The sequence below is a fragment of the Scyliorhinus torazame genome, chromosome 10 (assembly GCF_047496885.1).
Source record: "Scyliorhinus torazame isolate Kashiwa2021f chromosome 10, sScyTor2.1, whole genome shotgun sequence".
In the NCBI taxonomy this organism is placed as follows: Eukaryota; Metazoa; Chordata; class Chondrichthyes; order Carcharhiniformes; family Scyliorhinidae; genus Scyliorhinus; species Scyliorhinus torazame.
The window spans coordinates 235,412,122-235,434,195 of NC_092716.1; the positions used below are offsets into that span (position 1 = coordinate 235,412,122).

Below are 22,074 nucleotides of genomic sequence, written 5' to 3' on the forward strand. Positions count from 1 at the left end.
TTTTATGAAATTCTGTATGCATTGGATGAAAACTCCGTACAGTTATTGAAATCTGAACAGACCCTACTTTATTTCCTTTAACCATCAGTCCAACAAGCATCTTTGGCTGAAGGATAGGCAGGCTACTACTTGCTCTTATGAGTATTATTTTTTTCCTCCACAGAAGCACAATACTTGATGATGCCTTGGATGGTGTTGGAGTTGCATTGAGCATTGACCTCCCTGGAGCCAAAGGGCACCACACTGTGAAACAGAAGAGCCCATCATGAATGGAGGCAGCCCACAAAGTGGGCATAGCTAATCAATGTGGGCAAGAGGTTTTCAGGTACCATAACAAGTGCCAACAAAAGTGCACACATCCTTTTGTTTACTTTATTGCAATTGCAGCTTCAGGAAATCAAATGTCTGCACGTCACTCTCCTGTAACCAAAGAGAAAATGCTGGAAAATCTCAGCACGACTGGCAGCATCTGTAGGGAGAGAAAAGAGCTAACATATTGAGTCCAGATGACCCTTTGTCAAAGCGTTTTCTCTTTGGGATCAGATTCTAGCATCCGCAGTTATTTTGCTTTGATCATTCTCCTGTGTTTCCTTTGCTGGGACTTTACATGGAGATGGTAGCTCTGCCACCTGGTTAACAGGTGAACATAGAACATAACAGCGCAGTACAGGCCCTTCGGCCTCGATGTTGCGCTGACCTGTGAAACCACTCTAAAGTCCATCGACACTATTCCCTTATTGTCCATATGTCTATCCAATGACCATTTGAATGTCCTTAGTGTTGGCGAGTCCACTACTGTTGCAGGCAGGGCATTCCACGCCCTTACTACTCTCTGAGTAAAGAACCTACCTCTGACATCTGTCTTATATCTATCTCCCCTCAATTTAAAGCTATGTCCCCTCGTGCTAGACATCACCATCCGAGGAAAAAGGCTCTCACTGTCCACCCTATCCAATCCTCTGATCATCTTGTATGCCTCAATTAAGTCACCTCTTAACCTTCTTCTCTCTAACGAAAACAGCCTCAAGTCCCTCAGCCTTTCCTCATAAGATCTTCCCTCCATACCAGGCAACATTCTGGTAAATCTCCTCTGCACCCTTTCCAATGCTTCCACATCCTTCCTGAAATGTGGCGACCAGAATTGCACGCAATACTCCAAATGCGGCCGCACCAGAGTGCTGTACAGCTGCAACATGACCTCCTGGCTCCTAAACTCAATCCCTCTACCAATAAACGCTAACACACAGTACGCCTTCTTAACAACCCTCTCAACCTGGGTGGCAACTTTCAGGGATCTATGTACATGGACACCGAGATCTCTCTGCTCATCCACACTGCCAAGAATCTTACCATCAGCCCAGTACTCAGTCTTCCTGTTATTCCTTCCAAAATGAATCACCTCACACTTTTCTGCATTAAACTCCATTTGCCACCTCTCAGCCCAGCACTGCAGCTTATCTATGTCCCTCTGTAACTTGTAACATCCTTCCGCACTGTCCACAACTCCACCGACTTTAGTGTCATCTGCAAATTTACTCACCAATCCTTCTACGCCCTCCTCCAGGTCATTTATAAAAATGACAAACAGCAGTGGCCCCAAAACAGATCCTTGTGGTACACCACTAGTAACTGGACTCCAGTCTGAACATATCCCATCAACCACCACCCTTTGTCTTCTTCCAGCTAGCCAATTTCTGATCCAAACTGCTAAATCACCCTGAATCCCATGCCTCCGTATTTTCTGCAGTAGCCTACCATGGGGAACCTTATCAAACGCTTTACTGAAATCCATATACACCACATCAACTGCTTTACCCTCATCCACCTGTTTGGTCACCTTCTCAAAGAACTCAATAAGATTTGTGAGGCATGACCTTCCCTTCACAAAACCATGTTGACTATCTCTAATCAAATTATTCCTTTCCAGATGATTATACATCCTATCTCTTATAAACCTTTCCAAGATTTTTCCCACAACAGAAGTAAGGCTCACTGGTCTATATTTACCGGGGTTATCTCTACTCCCCTTCTTGAACAAGGGGACAACATTTGCTATCCTCCAGTCTTCTGTCACTATTCCTGTAGACAAAGATGACTTAAAGATCAAGCCCAAAGGCTCAGCAATCTCCTCCCTAGCTTCCCAGAGAATCCTAGGATAAATCCCATCCGGCCCAGGTGGCTTATCTATTTTCACACTTTCCAGAATTGCTAACACCTCCTCCTTATGAACCTCAAGCCCTTCTAGTCTAGTAGCCTGAATCTCAGTATTCTCCTCGACAACATTGTCTTTTTCCTGTGTGAATACCGACGAAAAATATTCATTTAGCACCTCTCCTATCTCCTCGGACTCCAAGCACAACTTCCCACCACTGTCCTTGACTGGCCCGACTCTTACCCTAGTCATTCTTTTATTCCTGACATATCTATAGAAAGCTTTAGGGTTATCCTTAATCCTACCTGCCAAAGACTTCTCGTGTCCCCTCCTGGCTCTTCTTAGCTCTCTCTTTAGGTCCTTCCTAGCTAACTTGTAACTCTCGAGCGCCCTAACTGATCCTTCATGTCTCATCTTTACATAAGTCTCCTTCTTCCTCTTGACAAGTGTTTCGACTGCTTTAGTAAACCACGGTTCCCTCACTCGACCACTTCCTCCCTGCCTGGCAGGTACATCCTTATCAAGGACACGCAGTAGCTGTTCCTTGAACAAGCTCCACATTTCCATTGTGCCCATCCCCTGCAGTTTTCCTCTCCATCCGATGTATCCTAAGTCTTGCCTCATCGCATCATAATTGCCTTTCCCACAGATATAACTCTTGCCCTGTGGTATATACCTATCCCTTTCCATCACTAAAGTAAACGTAATCGAATTGCGGTCACTATAACCACAGTGCTCACCTACCTCCAAATCTAACACCTGTCCTGGTTCATTACCCAGTACCAAATCCAATATGGCCTCGCCTCTCGTTGACCTATCTACATACTGTGTCAGGAAACCCTCCTGCACACATTGGACAAAAACGGACCCATCTAATGTACTCGAGCTATAGCGTTTCCAGTCAATATTTGGAAAGTTAAAGTCCCCCATAACAACTACCCTGTTGCTTTCTCTCCTATCCAGAATCATCTTTGCAATCCTCTCCTCTACATCTCTGGAACTTTTCGGAGGCCTATAGAAAACCCCTAACAGGGTGACCTCTCCTTTCCTGTTTCTAACCTCAGCCCATACTACCTCAGTAGACGAGTCCTCATCAAACGTCCTTTCTTCCACCGTAATACTGTCCTTGACTAACAATGCCACCCCTCCCCCTCTTTTACCACCTTCCCTGAGCTTACTGAAATATCTAAATCCCGGCACCTGCAACAACCATTCCTGTCCCTGCTCTGTCCATGTCTCCGAAATAGCCAGAACATCGAAGTCCCAGGTACCAACCCATGCCGCAAGTTCACCCACCTTATTCCGGATGCTCCTGGCATTGAAGAAGACACACTTTAAAACACCTTCCTGCCTGTCGGTACACTCCTGCAACTTTGAAACCCTACTCATGACCTCACTACTCTCAACCTCCTGTATACTGGAGCTACAATTCAGGTTCCCAAGCCCCTGCTGAACTAGTTTAAACCCTCCCGAAGAGCATTGGCAAATTTCCCCCCCAGAGTATAGGTACCCCTCTGGTCCAGGTGCAGACCATCCCATTTGTAGAGGTCCCACCGACCCCAGAATGAGCCCCAATTATCCATAAATCTGAAACCCTCCCTCCTGCACCATCCCTGTAGCCACGTGTTCAACTCCTCTCTCTCCCTATTCCTCGTGTCGCTATCACGTGGCACGGGTAACAACCCAGAGATAATAACTCTGTTTGTCCTAGACCTAAGTTTCCACCCTAGCTCACTGAATTCCTGCCTTACATCCCCATCCCTTTTCCTATCTATGTCGTTGGTACCTATGTGGACCACGACTTGGGGCTGCTCCCCCTCCCCCTTAAGGATCCTGAAAACACGATCCGAAACATCACGCACCCTGGCACCTGGGAGGTAACACACCAACCGTGAGTCTCTCTCGTTCCCACAGAATCTCCTATCTATCCCCCTAACTATGGAGTCTCCAATGACTAATGCTCTACTCCTCTCCCCCCTTCCCTTCTGAGCAACAGGGACAGACTCTGTGCCAGAGACCTGTACCCCATGGCTTAACCCTGGTAAGTCTTCCCCCCCAACAGTATCCAAAGCGGTATACTTGTTACTAAGGGGAATGGCCACAGGGGATCCCTGTACTGACTGCTTCCTCCCAGCCACTCTCACCGTCACCCATCTATCTTTATTCTTCGGAGTAACCGTGAGGTAAGGCCAACTTAGGTATGTCAGGAATAAAAGAATGACTAGTATAAGAGTAGGGCCAGTCAAGGACAGGGATGGGAAGTTGTGTGTGGAGTCTGAAGAGATAGGCGAGATACTAAATGAATATTTTTCGTCAGTATTCACTCAGGAAAAAGATAATGTTGTGGAGGAGAATGCTGAGATGGCATTGAGGTACGTAGGGAAGAGGTGTTGGCAATTCTGGACAGGCTGAAAATAGATAAGTCCCCGGGGCCTGATGGGATTTATTCTAGGATTCTCTGGGAAGCCAGGGAAGAGATTGCTGGGCCTTTGGCTTTGATTTTTATGTCATCATTGGCTACAGGAATAGTGCCAGAGGACTGGGGGATAGCAAATGTGGTCCCTTTGTTCAAAAAGGGGAGTAGAGACAACCCCGGCAACCATAGACCGGTGAGCCTCACGTCTGTTGTGGGTAAAGTCTTGGAGGGGATTATAAGAGACAAGATTTATAATCATCTAGATAGGAATAATATGATCAGGGATAGTCAGCATGGCTTTGTGAAGCGTAGGTCATGCCTCACAAACCTTATCGAGTTCTTTGAGAAGGTGACTGAACAGGTAGATGAGGGTAGAGCAGTTGATGTGGTGTATATGGATTTCAGTAAAGCGTTTGATAAGGTTCCCCACGGTAGGCTATTGCAGAAAATACGGAGGCTGGGGATTGAGGGTGATTTAGAGATGTGGATCAGAAATTGGCTAGCTGAAAGAAGACAGAGGGTGGTGGTTGATGGGAAATGTTCAGAATGGAGTTCAGTTACAAGTGGCGTACCACAAGGATCTGTTCTGGGGCCGTTGCTGTTTGTCATTTTTATCAATGACCTAGAGGAGGGCGCAGAAGGGTGGGTGAGTAAATTTGCAGACGACACTAAAGTCGGTGGTGTTGTCGACAGTGCGGAAGGATGTAGCAGGTTACAGAGGGACATAGATAAGCTGCAGAGCTGGGCTGAGAGGTGGCAAATGGAGTTTAATGTAGAGAAGTGTGAGGTCATTCACTTTGGAAGGAAAAACAGGAATGCAGAATATTTGGCTAATGGTAAAGTTCTTGGAAGTGTGGATGAGCAGAGGGATCTAGGTGTCCATGTACATAGATCCCTGAAAATTGCCACCCAGGTTGATAGGGTTGTGAAGAAGGCCTATGGAGTGTTGGCCTTTATTGGTAGAGGGATTGAGTTCCGGAGTCAGGAGGTCATGTTGCAGCTGTACAAAACTCTGGTACGGCCGCATTTGGAGTATTGCGTACAGTTCTGGTCACCGCATTATAGGAAGGACGTGGAAGCTTTGGAGCGGGTGCAGAGGAGATTTACCAGGATGTTGCCTGGTTATGGAGGGAAAATCTTATGAGGAAAGGCTGATGGACTTGAGGTTGTTTTCGTTAGAGAGAAGAAGGTTAAGAGGAGACTTAATAGAGGCATACAAAATGATCAGGGGGTTAGATAGGGTGGACAGTGAGAGCCTTCTCCCGCGGATGGAAATGGCTAGCACGAGGGGACATAGCTTTAAACTGAGGGGTAATCGATATTGGACAGAGGTCAGAGGTAGGTTCTTTACGCAAAGAGTGGTGAGGCCGTGGAATGCCCTACCTTCAACAGTAGTGAACTCGCCAACATTGAGGGCATTTAAAAGTTTATTGGATAAGCATATGGATGATAATGGCATAGTGTAGGTTAGATGGCTTTTTGTTTCGGTGCAACATCGTGGGCCAAAGGGCCTGTACTGCGCTGTATCGTTCTATGTTCTAACTCTCCTTGGCTAGTCGACTCCAAAGCCACTTAATGGCCATCAGGCATGAGGTGGGGCACCTGTCGCCATTGGCAAGGAAGTCCCACCTCCAAAGCTGCTGGTTACTCAGAAGGCGGTTGTCTCTCACACCCCAGCAGTGCCACCAGGTTTCAGTGGTCACTGATGGTACTATAGGCTGCCTTGTAGAAGAGATTGGGTGGAATCTTGCACTCTGTGCACCCAGAGTGCTAGTTGGGCGAGAAATCCGGTGTGTAGCTCCCCAGCTGTACAGCTAAGATGTCTCTCCAGCTTCTCTGGTACTGTGTGCACAGAAAATCTGGGGGCATGGTTTTTGCCATCACTCTAGTGGGGCCGGGCCTCATAGATGTGTATTAAAAAGAGTCCCCACCACACATGCCCACAGACACGGGGAATGCCCTCCCCTCACAAACATCGGGGCAACCCCTCCCTTCCTCCACCAACCCCCTTCCCCACCCCATTCAAGCTCTTGGGAAACATCCCCCCAGCCCCCTCCACACAAGCACCAGGGCAACCCCCCACCACCCCCAACATAAGCACTGGGAGAACACCCCCCACACATAAGGGAAAACCCCCAATGGGAATCCCTAGAGGTCCAAACCCTGGCACAGCTCCTAGGAGTGCCACCAGGTTGGCATTGCCAGGGGACAATGCCCAGGTCACTGCCCGGGCATGTACCTCCCCCTCCGGGGACTATTGTTCCCTTTACACCCCTGGTGGGTTCCCCTCGGCTATTTTTCAATTTCTGTTGTAACCCCTGCCTGCGTGACCTGGGGGGTAACATCTGGTGGGGAAGTCCTTTACATGCTGGTGGAAGGTTTGTGGTGGTGTTCCCCAGGGGTAGTTTTGGGACCTTGCTTTTACTGAATTAAAGATCTTGATCTTGGTGTGCAATTTCAAAGTTTGCAGGTGACACAAAACCTGGAAGCGCTGTAAACTGTGAGGAAGATAGCATAGAAGTTCAAAAGGACATAGTTGATGGAGTGGGCAGCTAGGTGGCAGATGAGGTTTGGTGCGGAGAAGTTTGAGGTGATGCATTTTGATAGAAAGAACATGGAGCGATAATGTAAATTAAAGGATGCAGAGGCACCTGGGTGAATATGTGGATAAATCTTTTGAAGGTGGCAGAACAGGTGGAGAGAGCAGTTAATAAAGCATATCGTATTCTGGGCTTTATTGAAAGGGGCTTAGAGTACTCGGGCAATGGGTTTATGCTAAACCTATACAAGATATTAGTTAGACCTCAGCTGATCTCAACGGCCAATATACCCAGGGTGAAGATGAAAATCAATCCTGCCACACCAACATCTTTTTGAACACACTGTGCCTCCTTGCTCCTCCAGCGCTGCAAAGCCACACAACACTCCCTACTCCCACAGGGTTGCTGAGTCATTACAGCACAGAAGAGGCCACTTGGCCCATCATTCCAATTCTGGCTTTCTGTAGGCAGACTCAATTAGACCCATTCCCCCGTTCGATCTCTGAAGCCCTGCTACTTTAATTCCCTCATGTGCCTAAGCAATATCCTTCTGATCATTCATTATCTCCACTTCCACCAGCCTTGTAGGCAGCGAGCACTAACTGCCAGGGATCTACTTCTAACTTGGTACCTCTGTCCAATCAGCTCCCAATGGGTCTTGCATTTTTTAAACAAACATTAGAGATGAAAAACTAATGCAGCATATCCTCCAATCTATTGTGAGAAAGACCATACAAAATCGACTAATTAAACCTGGTTTTGGTTTTGACCGACTAAATTGGTTGATGCATTGCCATGGAGATTGCACCAAGGAACGATAATCCTCCAGACTTTTGTTGAATACAAAAAAGGCGCAATGACTGGACATGTTTTTTTTGCCAGCAGGTGACAGGTCCCAGTGGATGAATATACATAGCTTCTAGCAAGCATAAATGAGCACAATGCGAGCCCAACTGATCATTTTAAATTGGTTGTTCCTATAACCCTTAGCATGCTCAGGTTTTAATTTAAGAATATCAGTTGGGCTCTCTGTGTGACTCACTTATATTTTTCTAGTAGCTACATATATTTGTCTCAAGTGCCTGTCCTCTGCGGGCAAGAGTATCATCCTCCAGGCTTTCCAGCTTTTTTGAATTGACCAAAGGTGTGGGGGACAACAGTTCCTTGGTACATGCTTCAAGGCAATGCCTCAACCAGAGTCAACTTGTCAACCAATCAGCACCTTTTTCTCATGCTGTATAATTTAGACCCATAGAATCCCTCCAATGCAGAAGGAAGCTATTCAGCCCATCGAGTCTTCACCAACTCTTTGAAAGCGCACCCTACATAGGCTCATTCCGCCGTCCTACCCCGAAGCCCCACTTAACCTGCACATCTTCGAACACTAAGGGACAATTTGTTAACATGGCCAATCCACCTAACCTGCACATCTTTGAACTGTGGGAGGAAACCAAAGAACTCGGGGGAAACATACGCAGACACGGGGAGGACATGCAAACTCCACACAGGCAATCACCCAAGGCCGAAATTGAACCCAGATCACTGGCGCTGCGAGGCAGCAGTGCTAACCACTGTTGTTGCTCATTTGAAATTTGCTATTCTTTCATCTGTCCTGATGAGTGCAATATGGAAAACTTCAACGGCCTGTCTCTTTTTCAGCAATACTCAAGATCCTGTTAAGGGAACAGCTGATGTTAAAATTAAGGTATTCCAAAACCCAGAGGCAAAGCTTTCAACTGTGTTTTGCAATTTGATATGGTGTGAGGACAGATGTGAAAACAGAGAAGATGCCCACAGAAGTTTTGGTGATGATTTTAAACAAAATAAATGTTTATTCAAAGGTAAAACACACAATAATAAAGCCAGCTAGAAGTATACTTAATTACATTAATGGCTATACATAGTATCTTTAAAGTTACCCGGTTCCGAATCCCTCTATCTTCCTGGCCCCAGAGCTGGGGCATCCTAAACAACACTCTATAGGTTTTAAAACTATAAGCAAAATACAGCAGTAATTATCACACCAGTCACCTTTACCTTTTGGAGTTGCTTCTGACTTAGGTTTTAAAAAATTGGCTTCTCAAACAGGCTTGTTGAGAGTTGACATAGCATGCTGCCGTGGACTGAGGTCTCAATAACAACTAACTTGCAGAGGGTGAACTTGCCCCTGAAAAGGTTTTCCTTTTGATCTTCCCTTATCTGAACTAACCTTCTCAGAAGTAATTCCTAATTGCCTTCATATTGTGAGCTGGCAGCAATGTGGGGTTGAGGTTACAATCAGATCAGCTGTCATCTTATTGAATGGAGGAGCAGGCTAAAGGGGCCGAGTAGCCTACTCCTGTTCCTAATTTGTATGTTCAAATGTATAATTTTGAATGTAATTGTGGAATTCACACCCCATCTTCTCCTTGTTACTTAAACTCTTAACATTCTATCCTCCATTGTTGCCTACTTGCCATAGGTAAACATCTGTTGACAGTGTTATTAGCATCTTAAACACCAGTTCACCAACCCAGCCAACCTGCCTGTGCTACAGTTTCCATTTTTAGATAGTTTGTTTTTTTAGTTGCTGCGATCCAGCAGACAAAAGTTGAAGTCCGTTTTTGGGCGCATGTGACGGGGTGTCTCGTGGTGGCTGCAGAACCAAAACTCACCCTACTAGTCAATGGCCCTTTGCTGTTTATTTTGGCCTTGGGGAGTTTCTCCCTGCTGAGGCTACACTCAGACAGATTTCCTGCTGGAGAGCTGACTACGCCAGCAGGAACGGGGAGATTTGGGAGCCTACTTGAACAGCAGCCCTGATCTCTCTCTCTCTCTCTTCCCCCCCCCCAACCACCTTTCAGCCATTCCTTCCTACTTTATTGATACCCCCTTCAGCTCCCCATCCTTGTCGAGGCTCCTAGGAACCCCTTCCAATTGGCGGGTCCTGTCTGGCACCCTGCAGTGCCAGGGTGACACTTCCAAGTGCCTGGGTGGCACTGCCAGGTTGGCAGAGCAAGCTGGAAGAACTTAATGGCTCATTTAAATAGCCAGTGAGTCAGGTCACTCACGATCAGCTCGGCGTGGAGCCTAATATGTGGCTGTCCCAGGATTCACCTGGCGCGCCTGGATCCGGGCCAGGAGCAACACGATCGCTGAATCGTGCTCACAACCTCCAAAACAAATTCCCAATTACTGGATTTCAATGCAGTTCATTTTATCACAATTCCCTAACATTCAGCATTACCACGTCCACTAGTATCACATGATGATATATTGAGGTATATTTTCACCTTCACCCCGGTTATAAATCTATCGTTGGCAATTGAGATTAATGGGGTGTAAATTGGATGGCTTCCATATCGGGTATGTGACCCAACCAGATTAATGCCTAGCTTGCAAAAACAAAAACCCCATTCTGTATTACATCATAAACCATTCCTTCTCCTCAAATCAGCAGAGCTTCCCGTGCAGCATGAGTTACATCACTGGAATGGAGTCGTGGGTAAAGGTTGCAGCATTATCCCTCGTTTATCAAAAATCTGTCCACTCGGCCTTGAATAAATTCGATGACCACTGCTTTCTGGGGTAGAGAATCCTACAGACTAAAAACCCTCTGAGATAAAAAAAAAATCTTCTCCTTGTCTCCGACTGAAAGGGGAGACCTCCTTTTTGAACTCTGTCCCTGAGGATCTTGCTACCCACACAGGTGGAAATTTCCCCCTGGTATCCGCCCTATCCAGACCCGTCAGGTCCTTACATTTTTTCGAGGATCACCTCTCAGCTCCGAATGGGTAAAGGTTCAATCTGCTCGACCGTTCCCCATTCTTCTTTCTTTGTTTCGATCAGTTAAGAGATAGGCAAATATCTTGAAAGCCATGTAAGCTTCCAGAATTACTGAGTTATTCTGTTCAATGGCAGACAACATGACTTTCCTTCTGTAATCTCTAATTAGTAAAAACGATAAGCCACTTGCTGAAGTTGCTTTTTACAAAACATTGAAAGGCGGTTGGTTATCTTTTCTGGTGAATCAATGTGTTAATGGTTGTTCTGCATAAATCTTTATAAGAACATGGCACATTTCAAATTCTAATTAAAATATGTGCTGAAAGAATGAAGGATTACAAGCATAAGAACCTGCGACAGGGTTCAGAACTTTGGAGAACAAGCTGCAATCATGTAAGGAGCTGATGTGTGGAGCAGTAAAGTGAGCAAACATAACTTAATATTAGATTTTGTAACAATGGTAAGGAGGAAAATCAGTAAAAATGAAGATTCTATGAACTAGATTGCCATCCCAATCACAGAATAACTTCAACTGATTTCTGTATGTGTCAACAATACAAGCACTCAGCAACTATGATTTTCAGTTCAAAATAATATCACAGGCTGGAAACGGACGTCAGCGATGATATTGGACAAACCTTTAACATTTTCTCATCAAATCCTCTTCTCTGCTCTTTCGAAATGAAATCACTAAAATAGCTTAATAGATAAATTTTCTATAGGCGGATGTGGTGCTCAATAGTGTTGCTACCAATTAAGTTTACTGGAACAAATATTACAGAGCGGCAGGGTAGCACAGTGGTTAGCACTGTTGCTTCACAGCAGCAGGGTCCCGGGTTCGAATCCCGCTTGGGTCACTGTCTGCGCGGAGTCTGCACGTTCTCCCCGTGTCTGCGTGTGTTTTCCCCGTGTGCTCCAGTTGCCTCCACTAGTCCCGAAAGACGTGCAGTTAGGTAATTTGGACATTCTGAATTCTCCCTCTGTGTACCCGAACAGGTGCCGGAATGTGGCGACGAGGGGATTTTCACAATACCTTCATTGCAGTGTTAATGTAAGCCTACTTGTGACAATAATAAAGATTACAAAATATAAAGAATACTACATGAAGTCTGAAATATCCCATTTGTATTCTTAACTAATCTGACATTAGATAGCTAATGAAAGGGTTCACTGTATGTTTGAATTAAGTGAAGATTGTTGTGCACATAACTTGAGGTAAATTCCACCTTCCTCGCCAATTATCCCCCCCATTCTCTTCCTTGGCTGAAATCATTGTTGCAAAGCAACCATAAATATCCTGACTCGTAGCAATTAGCTTCACTTGACAGGACAATCAAACAGGGATGTGAGGCCACCTAACTTGGTGCTCTCAATTTTAAACACTGGAAAATCAAAAGAGTGACCTTTGCACAACCTCTTTGTTCAGTATTCTGATCCGTGCACCGGTCAGGTGAGGCTACATGCTGGGACCAGTGCTTCAGAAAATGTATTCCATGGTTTTGTGGGCACCAGTTGTAGTGATCTCTGTATATCAACTATACATGTTCAATATATGTAATGCTAGTACAGGCAATTGAACACTAGAGGGCTCACTATCAGGACCTCTATTAATAGTTTTCCCGCTCTTCCTCGGAGTGCAGAGAGAACAAACATAGTAAAGCTGGAGAGAGAAGTTATTTTTTAGCAAAGCATTGTATTGCATAATTGAATTAGTTACCTCTACAATCGTTTTTTATTTTACTAGTTAAGTATTGAATAAAAGAACACACAATATTTATTCATATTTCTCAATAAATTAGTTTATCTTTACAAGAAGATGACTGCTCATTTGAACAACTCGGCTGGTTCATAACAGTAATATATATATTAGGCAAGATAATATAAAACCAGTCACTTCTGGCAGCATGTAGCAATTACCAATGTACGTGCCCCATACAGTGAATATCAGGAGATCAGATCTTGTCTTCAGCCACTATTGTTATGGGCCAGGGTTTAGAGAACTCCAAAGTGTATCATGGAGTTCCCCTGACCCACAACGTTTAATAGATTGTGGTATGGGGAGCACATGGCCCACTCTACAGGTGTGGTACAGCAGAAATGGAAAAGTATTTTTTCAAGCAAAACAATGTTTATTCTATGAACTCAAGTTAACCTTTTCAAAACATACAGTGAACATCTTAGCAACCATTAATTCAAATCCAACCCCCAAAGACTACAACACTAAGTAAACCTTTCAGCTTTCCTTTTTAACATCCGTACGACTTAAAAACAAAATCTTTATCAGAAGCACATCAGGTTAAAGTCACTCCTGAAAACATTTATAATTCTGAATTCACTAAATGATCAGGAGATAGTCTTTTGATGGCAGAGACAACAGCAGTACACCTGCTTTGTCTGGCTTCAGCTCCAACACTGAAAGCGAAACTAAAACACACCCTGCAGCAAACAGCCTAAACCGAAAGTGAAAAGCTGACAGACAGCCCAGCTCCACCCACTCTCTGACATCACTGCCGTAATAAACACCCATTTCTTAAAGATACTCTCACTACAGATATTTATATACACACCCATTTATAAACACCCATTTCTTAAAGGTACTCTCACATGACACTATCCTCACATGTGCATCCTTACGTGTGTCACTGGATATTAATCACAATAACAGCGCAATCCTGCTTGTTTCTCTTTCTGCTCAGTATCCTAAGGGTGCTGACACCAATTAAGTTCTTAACGACCTCTTGGCTGAGGTCAACCATTACTCAGCGCACATCGAGACTCAAATCTTGGAACCTTCTGGATTGACAGCTCAACCCACACTTTGAATAAATCTGAGTCCCCAAATGAGCGACGTACATGTTTTTAAGGACCAAAAAGAATTAGGCAAAGCAACTGAGTGAATTCCTCCTATCATGGTAAAATTACATTGCAGGAATGTTCAGAGCGAATGTGATTTCAATGTTTTCTTTTAAATTTTCCAATTAAGGGGCAATTTAGCGTGGCCGATCCACTTATCCTGCACATCCTTGGTAGTGGGGGTGACACCCACACAGACACGGGGAGAATGTGCAAACTCCACACGGACAGTGACCCGGGGCCGGGATCAAATCCAGGTCCTCGGCGTCGTGAGGCAGCAGTGCTAACCACTGCACCACTTGTGATTTCAATGTTGTACCTAGTTCCGTATTACTGAATGTAGGAAAACTTAGCTCATTTTGTTCGTGTATTCTCAACTCTTCAACGCATCATTTACATTGGAGAGAAGGGAGACAGCCATATCATTTATTGTTCACGAAAGAATGATTAATGTGCAGGCAATGTGTGCCGTGCAGACCTACTTAGATCCATGTCACGATCAAGCAAAATTCTTGTGATCTGAAATGCTTAAAAAAAATAACCCAAGGCCAAGACGGACTTGCTTTTGCACACCAGTGAGTGAATAATGAGGCCAGAAACATACACTTCAAAATGCGTATTTCTGTGTTAACATGTCCCCTTTGAATTCTAATTGTTCAAAAGCAACAATGTAGCATAGCAGTTTCACATGGAATGACTGGCGTTTGCATTTTGACAAAATGAGTCATTGACAAATGCTAGAAGAATGTCTAGGGAAAACATGACTTCTGCACTCAATTGAAAATTTATTTTACGTCTTTCAAGCCAATGCTTCAGTTGCCGTCTGGGTGGAAGGACACAGGGAAACATTTTAGTCTATTATTAAGCATAGAAGGGGCTAAGAAAAAGAAAACTGGCCCTGCATCTCTTCAAGGGCATATGAGAAATTGTGGCTATTATGTCAGCAAAGTACATAATATTTTTTACTAAAAAGTCTTCTGACAAATTCTTTGCAGTTGAGTTGAGAAATGTCATGAATAAAAGTACAATATCCAGAGCGTAAAGCATTTTGGAAATCTTCTTGCATATACCAAAGAACATCAAACATGAAGTATTAGTACATAAAATAGCAATTGAAAATATTTTAATGATAAATACTGCATTCAGCTGATTTACATTTTTACATCATTATACATAGATGATTCCATCACAAAGATGTATTATAATATTAATCTCGAGTGGATAGGACAGAACTGGAAATAGCAATAACAGCACACAGTTTATTTATTCTCATCAGTTCTACCTGCATCTGAAATCTTATGCCCTATATAGGTTTCCAGACAACAGCAGCACAACGCTACAGCTCAGAGTTAACTATTTATATCCAATTCCGAATGTTTAGGTGTGATGGCTGCTACTGATTGCATCTGTTGATTGGTAGCAGGGCAAGGATTAACTCTGTTACGGAAAGTGGAACTAACTGCAAATAGGCCTTGATTTTGTTTTATTGTAATCAACCTTGCGACCATGAGTGGATAAGATTTTATTGCAAATCAATTTTGTAACACTTCCTAAAGCTACACAGAATATCTGAAGCTCATCAATTCTGTGCATCTTGCTTGTTCTGATTGGCAGCTGGGTGAAAGAGACAGAGAAACAGAAGTGACAGTCTGTTCCTCTAAGCTGGAAGAGACCAAGTTCATCGGAGCATCACAAGTAAGCTGTAATTATCTATAATCTAGAAAAGGTCATTCAGCCTTTCAAGTGCACTTTTTTCATTTGACCAGATAGCCTCTTTTGTGTTCAAATGTCTGAAATAACCAGAAATGAAACTTACAAGAAAATGAAACTTTGTGAAATGGCTTCGTATCCACCTCCCCGAATTTTAGGATATTGCTGTAAGCTTAAACGCCACATCACTCAGTCTGGACTGGTTTGTTGTATTCCACAGGTAATATTTTCATGATCTCAGCCTGACTAAACCCCCAAAATTATTGATGGTATTTGTTTCAATTTACCATTAAATCCTTAAAATTTGCCCTTCAGCAGAAATTCAATTCATAGAATCATAGAATTTACAGAGCAGAAGGAGGCCATTCGACCCATTAAGTCTTCACCGGCCCGTGGAAAGGGCACCCTACCTAAGCCCACACCTCCACCCTATCCCCATAACCCAGTAACCCCACCTAACCTTTTTGGACACTAAGGGCAATTTAGCAGGGCAATCCACCTAACCTGCATGTCTTTGGACTGTGGGAGGAAACCGGAGCACCCGGAGGAAACCCACGCTGACACGGGGAGAAGGTGCCGACTCCGCACAGACAGTGATCCAAGCCGGGAATCGAACCTGGGACCCTGGAGCTTTGAAGCAACTGTGCCACCGTGCTTCCCACTTAATGAACAATGCCTTTATTCTCATTAACCGAGTTAATGGCTAATATTCAGTTGCATATTATAGCCGCAAAGAGTTTTAATTAAAGTTCACGTATACATTTGTTGTAAGAATATGCTTAATATCAAATAAGAATTCAAACCCACTGGTTGGAAACCCACATTTAACGTCCAAAAAGGTTGGGTGGGGTTACGAAGACTCGCTGGGCCGAATGGCCTCCTTCAGCACTGTAAATGCTATGTAATCTTGAAACAGAGACTAATATGTGACGTAGGCTCACAACCAAAGAAGTCTACACAATTTGTATGACTGTACCTCTGACATACTAACCTATTGAGATGGTGATCCAGACATCTGCCAAAACTCATCAAAGACAATAACCTCAGGTGAATATAAGTGAACCACATATCCTTCTCCCATTAGCAAAGCAGCAAGGCAATCACCTGGAGTACTCAACTGGCTGGAGGTGCATCTGTAATCCTAAATATTTGGACAATGGAGCCTTGCCGCTGAGGTAGGGTCAAGTTTAAAATATATTAGTCACAACAATGTTTGAATCACTGATCGGCAGTCATGTGACAAGACTACCCTTTGTGTGTTTAAGTGTCTGCTTTCTCTGCAGAATAGGACAAACAGTTGAAACACTGAAGAAGAACCGAAGGGTCCCTCATCCCTCTCTCTCTCTCTCCCTCTCTTCAAACCACCTTGTAAATTTTCAAACCCTGTTACTGCTTGTAACTAGCCAGATGTCACAGATAACTAATCAACACCAAACTATTGTCTCCAGAAGAACAGATAAATTGTCCATTTACATCTTTAAATTGCCCCTATGAAGGAAAGCAGCAGGACCATCAAATTCATCCTGAAGCCAGTCAAGTAATCAGCCTCCACAACCTCCTTTAATTTTTACCTGCCTCAAACTTGCTTAATCTATCCTTTCCCACACTGTCATCTATTTCCATATGTGTGAATGTTAAGTCTGTGCGTGAGAAAGTCAAAGTATATTTTATTATTTTACTGAGACTGGGTTAAATTCAATAAAAACTTTCCTATTTTCTTTATTAAAACTCAAGAAAATTGGTCTGATTGTGTTTTGAATGATCACAATTCAGAAGCAGTTTGCGCCTTTTGTTGAAAACCTGTTCCGGTCAAACAAGGAGTGGGAGAAGAGAGGAGAGCTGTCCAACCTCCCCTCACGTGACGCAGTGCTAATGGAATATTAATTCACTGCCTATCTTGTCTGCAGTTCTGTGCTTTGCATTTCTCTTTGTCTTTCAACCTTACAGTTCAGTGCAGGAACCTCTGAGTTAACTTTAATGTTCAAATCCATCCAACTTAATTGAGGTTTGCTTTGTTAATCATCTCATGTGGGTTAATAGGGAGCATGTATAAACCTGTCAACATAGCATTTCACAGAATCGAAACGGATATGAGAGAAGGAAATCCTATGCTGAAAATTACTTTTGAGTATTTTGTTATTGAGAGTGGCATAAACCCAGAACAGCAGATATCCAAATGAGAAACGTTAAGATTCAAACAATTAATTGAATTTTCAATGACAACTGATCTGGTATGAAATCAATGCCATGCTAAGGATATCAAAATATAGAGGACCACAAAAAATGATTTCTTTTTAAATGCATCTATTTGCATGGCTTATTAGATCATGAAATACTCTTACAGATGTTTTGAAAATTTTCATAATCCAGAGACTGATCGAAAGAAGTTAAAAATGTCCTTCAGAAAGTAATGTTCTTTTTAATGTCTGTGTGAATAACAGTAATGCATATTGTATACTCGTGGATATAGTTGTTTCAAATTAAGCATGAGGCACTCAACATTGCAAATTCTTTTTGTGAATAATTTGGGACTGATTGTGTTTATGTTGAGAAAACACACACATCTTTGAGAGAATTGAGGATTGTACTAATGTAGGATCGGGTATGTAATTGGGGACTAATCATTAAGTCTGGTTTTGGCCTATTTATGAAAAGGTTTGGTGCATATTCAACTTTATTGGGCCTGGTTTAGCACAGTGGGCTAAATGGCTGGCTTGCATAAGCAGAACAATGCCAGCAGCGCGGGTTCAATTCCTGTACCGGCCTCCCCGAACAGGCGCCGGAATGTGGCGACTAGGGGCTTTTCACAGTAACTTCATTGAAGCCTACTTGTGACAATAAGTGATTATTATTATTATTTCAGTCTCATTCAATAATTAATATAAAAAACAGATCTTTCAATCATTCATATTTTTCCAATACGTCTATAGGTACTAATTGATACGTGGAAACTGTTTCTTGGTGGCCCTATCTAATTTATGGGATCATTAGTCTGCCATTCAGTCAGAAGAAGCTGAGCTATATCATATGAAGGCCAGCGGGGAATACATTTAAATGGGTTATTTTTCCTCTACGTAGCAGCCTCCAGCCTTAGACTACTGAAGCTGTGCATTGTTCAAAATAAAATCAACTTACTTTTAAAGATCTCACTATAAAGTCATCAATTATCTTGGTTCAGACATTGCAAGTTGTATTTTTTTGCTTAAAAACATGACGTCATTGTTGAGAGGAAAAGATCACATGAGCGAGAGTGGTGTCGCTCCATGTGAATATAGTGAATGCAACTGAAAAACATGAATCAAGAAAAAGTGCGAAGGTTGTTGGTATATGAACGTGTCCAGAAGCAATCTTTATTTTGATTACTCAATGTTATCTCATCTATCAGTTGACATTTTGCTGACTGCAAGTTATCCTTTTTCTCTAAAGGTTACATGTGGCAGTGTCAGACCCTTCAAATTCTTGTCAACTCGAAAATGATGCAGTTAAAATGAACACATACAGACCGATATTTGAGATGACTTCTCTCAAGTCAAATCTGCTGTGTATAGAATTATAGTGTAAATGCTTAAGCCATTTAATTCACATTGTTGAAGTGCTTTAATGTTGCAAGAGCAGATTTTGAAAATTATCTATGTTCAACCGAAAGACTGTTCAGCTTAAAATGTACATTTTAAATTCACATTAAAACCATTTTATATTTAATTTTATTTTCCTTCAGTGTAAGTTAAAATCATTCCAAATATATGTGGAACAATTTGTTTCCGAAACTAAAACTCAGAACCTACCAATACATGGTCGAATGGCAACCATGATAAAATTGTTAGCACTGCTGGCTCATAGCGCCTGGGACCCGGGTTCAACATCGGCCTTGGGTGACTATCTATGTGGAGTTTGCCCGTTCTCCCCGTGTCTGCGTGGGTTTCTTCCGGGTGCTCCGGTTTCCTCTTTTCACAGTAACTTAATTGCAGTGTTAATGTAAGCCTACTTGTGACACTATTATTATTTTTAAAAGTTGGGCAGCTTAGGTGGATTGGTCGTGCTAAATTGCCCCTTGCTGCCCAGGGATGTACAGGTTAGGTGGGGTTATGGGAATAAGGCCTAGGTACATGGCCTTGTTTTCGAAAATAAAGCTTGTTATTCTGTCTTAAGGAGTGTGTTGAATTTTTCTCTCACAGAAGCGAAAATATTGACTTTCACAACCTTTCTGACTAGGCATTACAGGTGAATATATAATAATGCAACACTATACAAACCCAGATGATTAGCTGTTAAAGGTGTACTTTGTTTACTGTAATATAGTTCAGAAGTGTTCAATATTTTTGAAGAAATTCACACTTTAGAAAGTACTCCCAATGCTGCAACAGCGGAATCTAACAAAGTGACTTTGAACATTTTCTTCCAAATAGCTAAATTGCCTCATTACAAATTGCCGAAGCAACGAACCTTCTGCGGAAGTAATTTACGCTTTGAATTATTTTTTGAATTTTCTTTAGCACTTAGAGTCAAATATAAGATCAGCCAAATGCAAATCAGATTAATGCAAGGAAAGTAAATATCTTTTCACTGTGAAAAATAAACTCTGAGAATCTGTTAACTTCAGGAAGAGGAGAATTACAACATCAGAATTATGGGACAGTGTTGTTTTCACCACGTTAACCAGGAGTTTATCATAAAACTATATACACTTACAGCGCAGAAGGAGGTCATTCAGACCATTATAGCTGTGCTGCTTCTTGGTTGTGCTTACTCTCACATTGTTGATTTTTGCCCATCCCCCTGTGACATCCCCATGCTGAAAGACCCTTCCAGTTCCCTTGTAAAATTATGTATGGAATCAGTCCCATGGTCTTTTGAGATAGCACATTTCTGATTCCAACAGCTCTCTCAGCAAAATCAATTCCCATCTATACTCTGGATTTGTTGGCAATGATTTTCAAAGTTATTATTGGCCCAATCACCAGAGATAGGAGTCTTTTACTTGTGATTGTGAAACCTTCAGGAGGTTACCTCTTCACCATTCCTGTCCCAAGGGAAATTGGCCAAACCTTTCCCATCTCTCTTCCTAATCGAAGCCCATCATTCCTGGTAACATTGGGGCAAACGTACTTCGCACCATTTCCAAAACCTTTATCCAGGCATTTCCCATCTACAAAAAAAACAGGGCAAATACAATCCAGCCAATTACCACCCCATCAGCCTGCTGCCAATCATCAGCAAATTGATGTAAAGTGTCGTCAACAATGCCAAGAAGTGGTAGCAATAAACCGCTCATTGGTGCCCAGCTGGGTTCTGCCAGGGAGACTGCAGTTCGAGACTTTGTTACAGCCTTGGCCCAAAAGTGGACAAAAGAGCTGAACTCAAGAGGCGGGATGAGAGTGACTGAGTGTGGCATGAAGGAACCCTCCCAAAATTGAAGTCAGTGGGGATGAGAAGGGAAATTTTGCCCTTGCTGGCATCATACCAGCAGAAAGGAAGAAGCATGTAGTTTTTGGAGGCCAATCATCTCAACATCAGGACATAATTGCAGGAGTTCCTTCAGCCAACATCCTAGGACCAACTATCACAGTTTCTTTATCAGTGATCTTCCATACATTATACTGTTAGAAGTGAAGATGTTCAGTGATGATTGTGCAGTGTTTGTTCCATTTGCAACTACTCATAAACTCAATGTAGTAACGTCAGAAACATCCGGGGCAACATTCAGGCTGAGAAGTGGCAACAATTGTGCCACACAAATTTCAGGCAATGAGCATTCTCAAGACAGAGTCTAGCTGCTGCCACCCGCCCCCCCACCCCCTCCCTCCCACCCCCCTTGATGTTCAATATCATCACCATTGCCAAATCCCCAACCGTCAAAGGCCTTAGGTTCACCGTTGATCAAAAACATAATTGGATGAATCCAGTTTAAACACTGTGGCTAAAATAGCAGATCAGGGGCGAAATTCTCCCGAAACGGCGCGATGTCCGCCGACTGGCGCCCAAAACGGTGCCAATCAGACGGGCATCGCGCCGCCCCAAAGGTGCGGAATGCTCCGCAACTTTGGGGGCCGAGCCCCAACATTGAGGGGCTAGGTCGACGCCGGAGGAATTTCCGCACCGCCAGCTGGCGGAAAAGGCCTCTGTTGCCCTGCCAGCTGGCGCGGAAATGACATCTCGGGGCGGCGCATGCGCGGGAGCATCAGCGGCCGCTGACAGTTTCCCGCGCATGCGCAGTGGAGGGAGTCTCTTCCGCCTCCGCCATGGTGGAGACCGTGGCGGAGGCAGAAGGGAAAGAGTGCCCCCACGGCACAGGCCCGCCCGCGGATCGGTGGGCCCCGATCGCGTGCCAGGCCACCGTGGGGGCACCCCCCGGGGCCAGATCGCCCCGCGCCCCCCCCCAGGACCTCGGTGCCCGCCCACGCCGCCTTGTCCCGCCGTTCAAAAGGTGGTTTAATCCACGCCGGCGGGACAGGCAATTTATCGGCAGGACTTCGGCCCATCCGGGCCGGAGAATCGAGCGGGGGGGCCCGCCAACCGGCGCTGCCCGATTCCCGCCCCCGCCGAATATCCGGTACCGGAGACTTCGGCAACCAGCGGGGGCGGGATTCACGGTGGCCAACGGCCATTCTCCGACCCACTGGGGGGTCGGAGAATGACGC

General features: G+C 43.9%; 1 long non-coding RNA gene across 1 annotated transcript; it reads left to right on the top strand.

Annotated features, from left to right (window-relative positions):
- Positions 1–202: 202 nt before the first annotated feature.
- Positions 203–19,232, top strand: LOC140384931 (uncharacterized). The gene is made up of 4 exons (XR_011933224.1): positions 203–325; positions 15,341–15,421; positions 16,521–16,611; positions 18,863–19,232. It is a non-coding gene; the product is annotated as an uncharacterized lncRNA (long non-coding RNA).
- Positions 19,233–22,074: the final 2,842 nt, after the last annotated feature.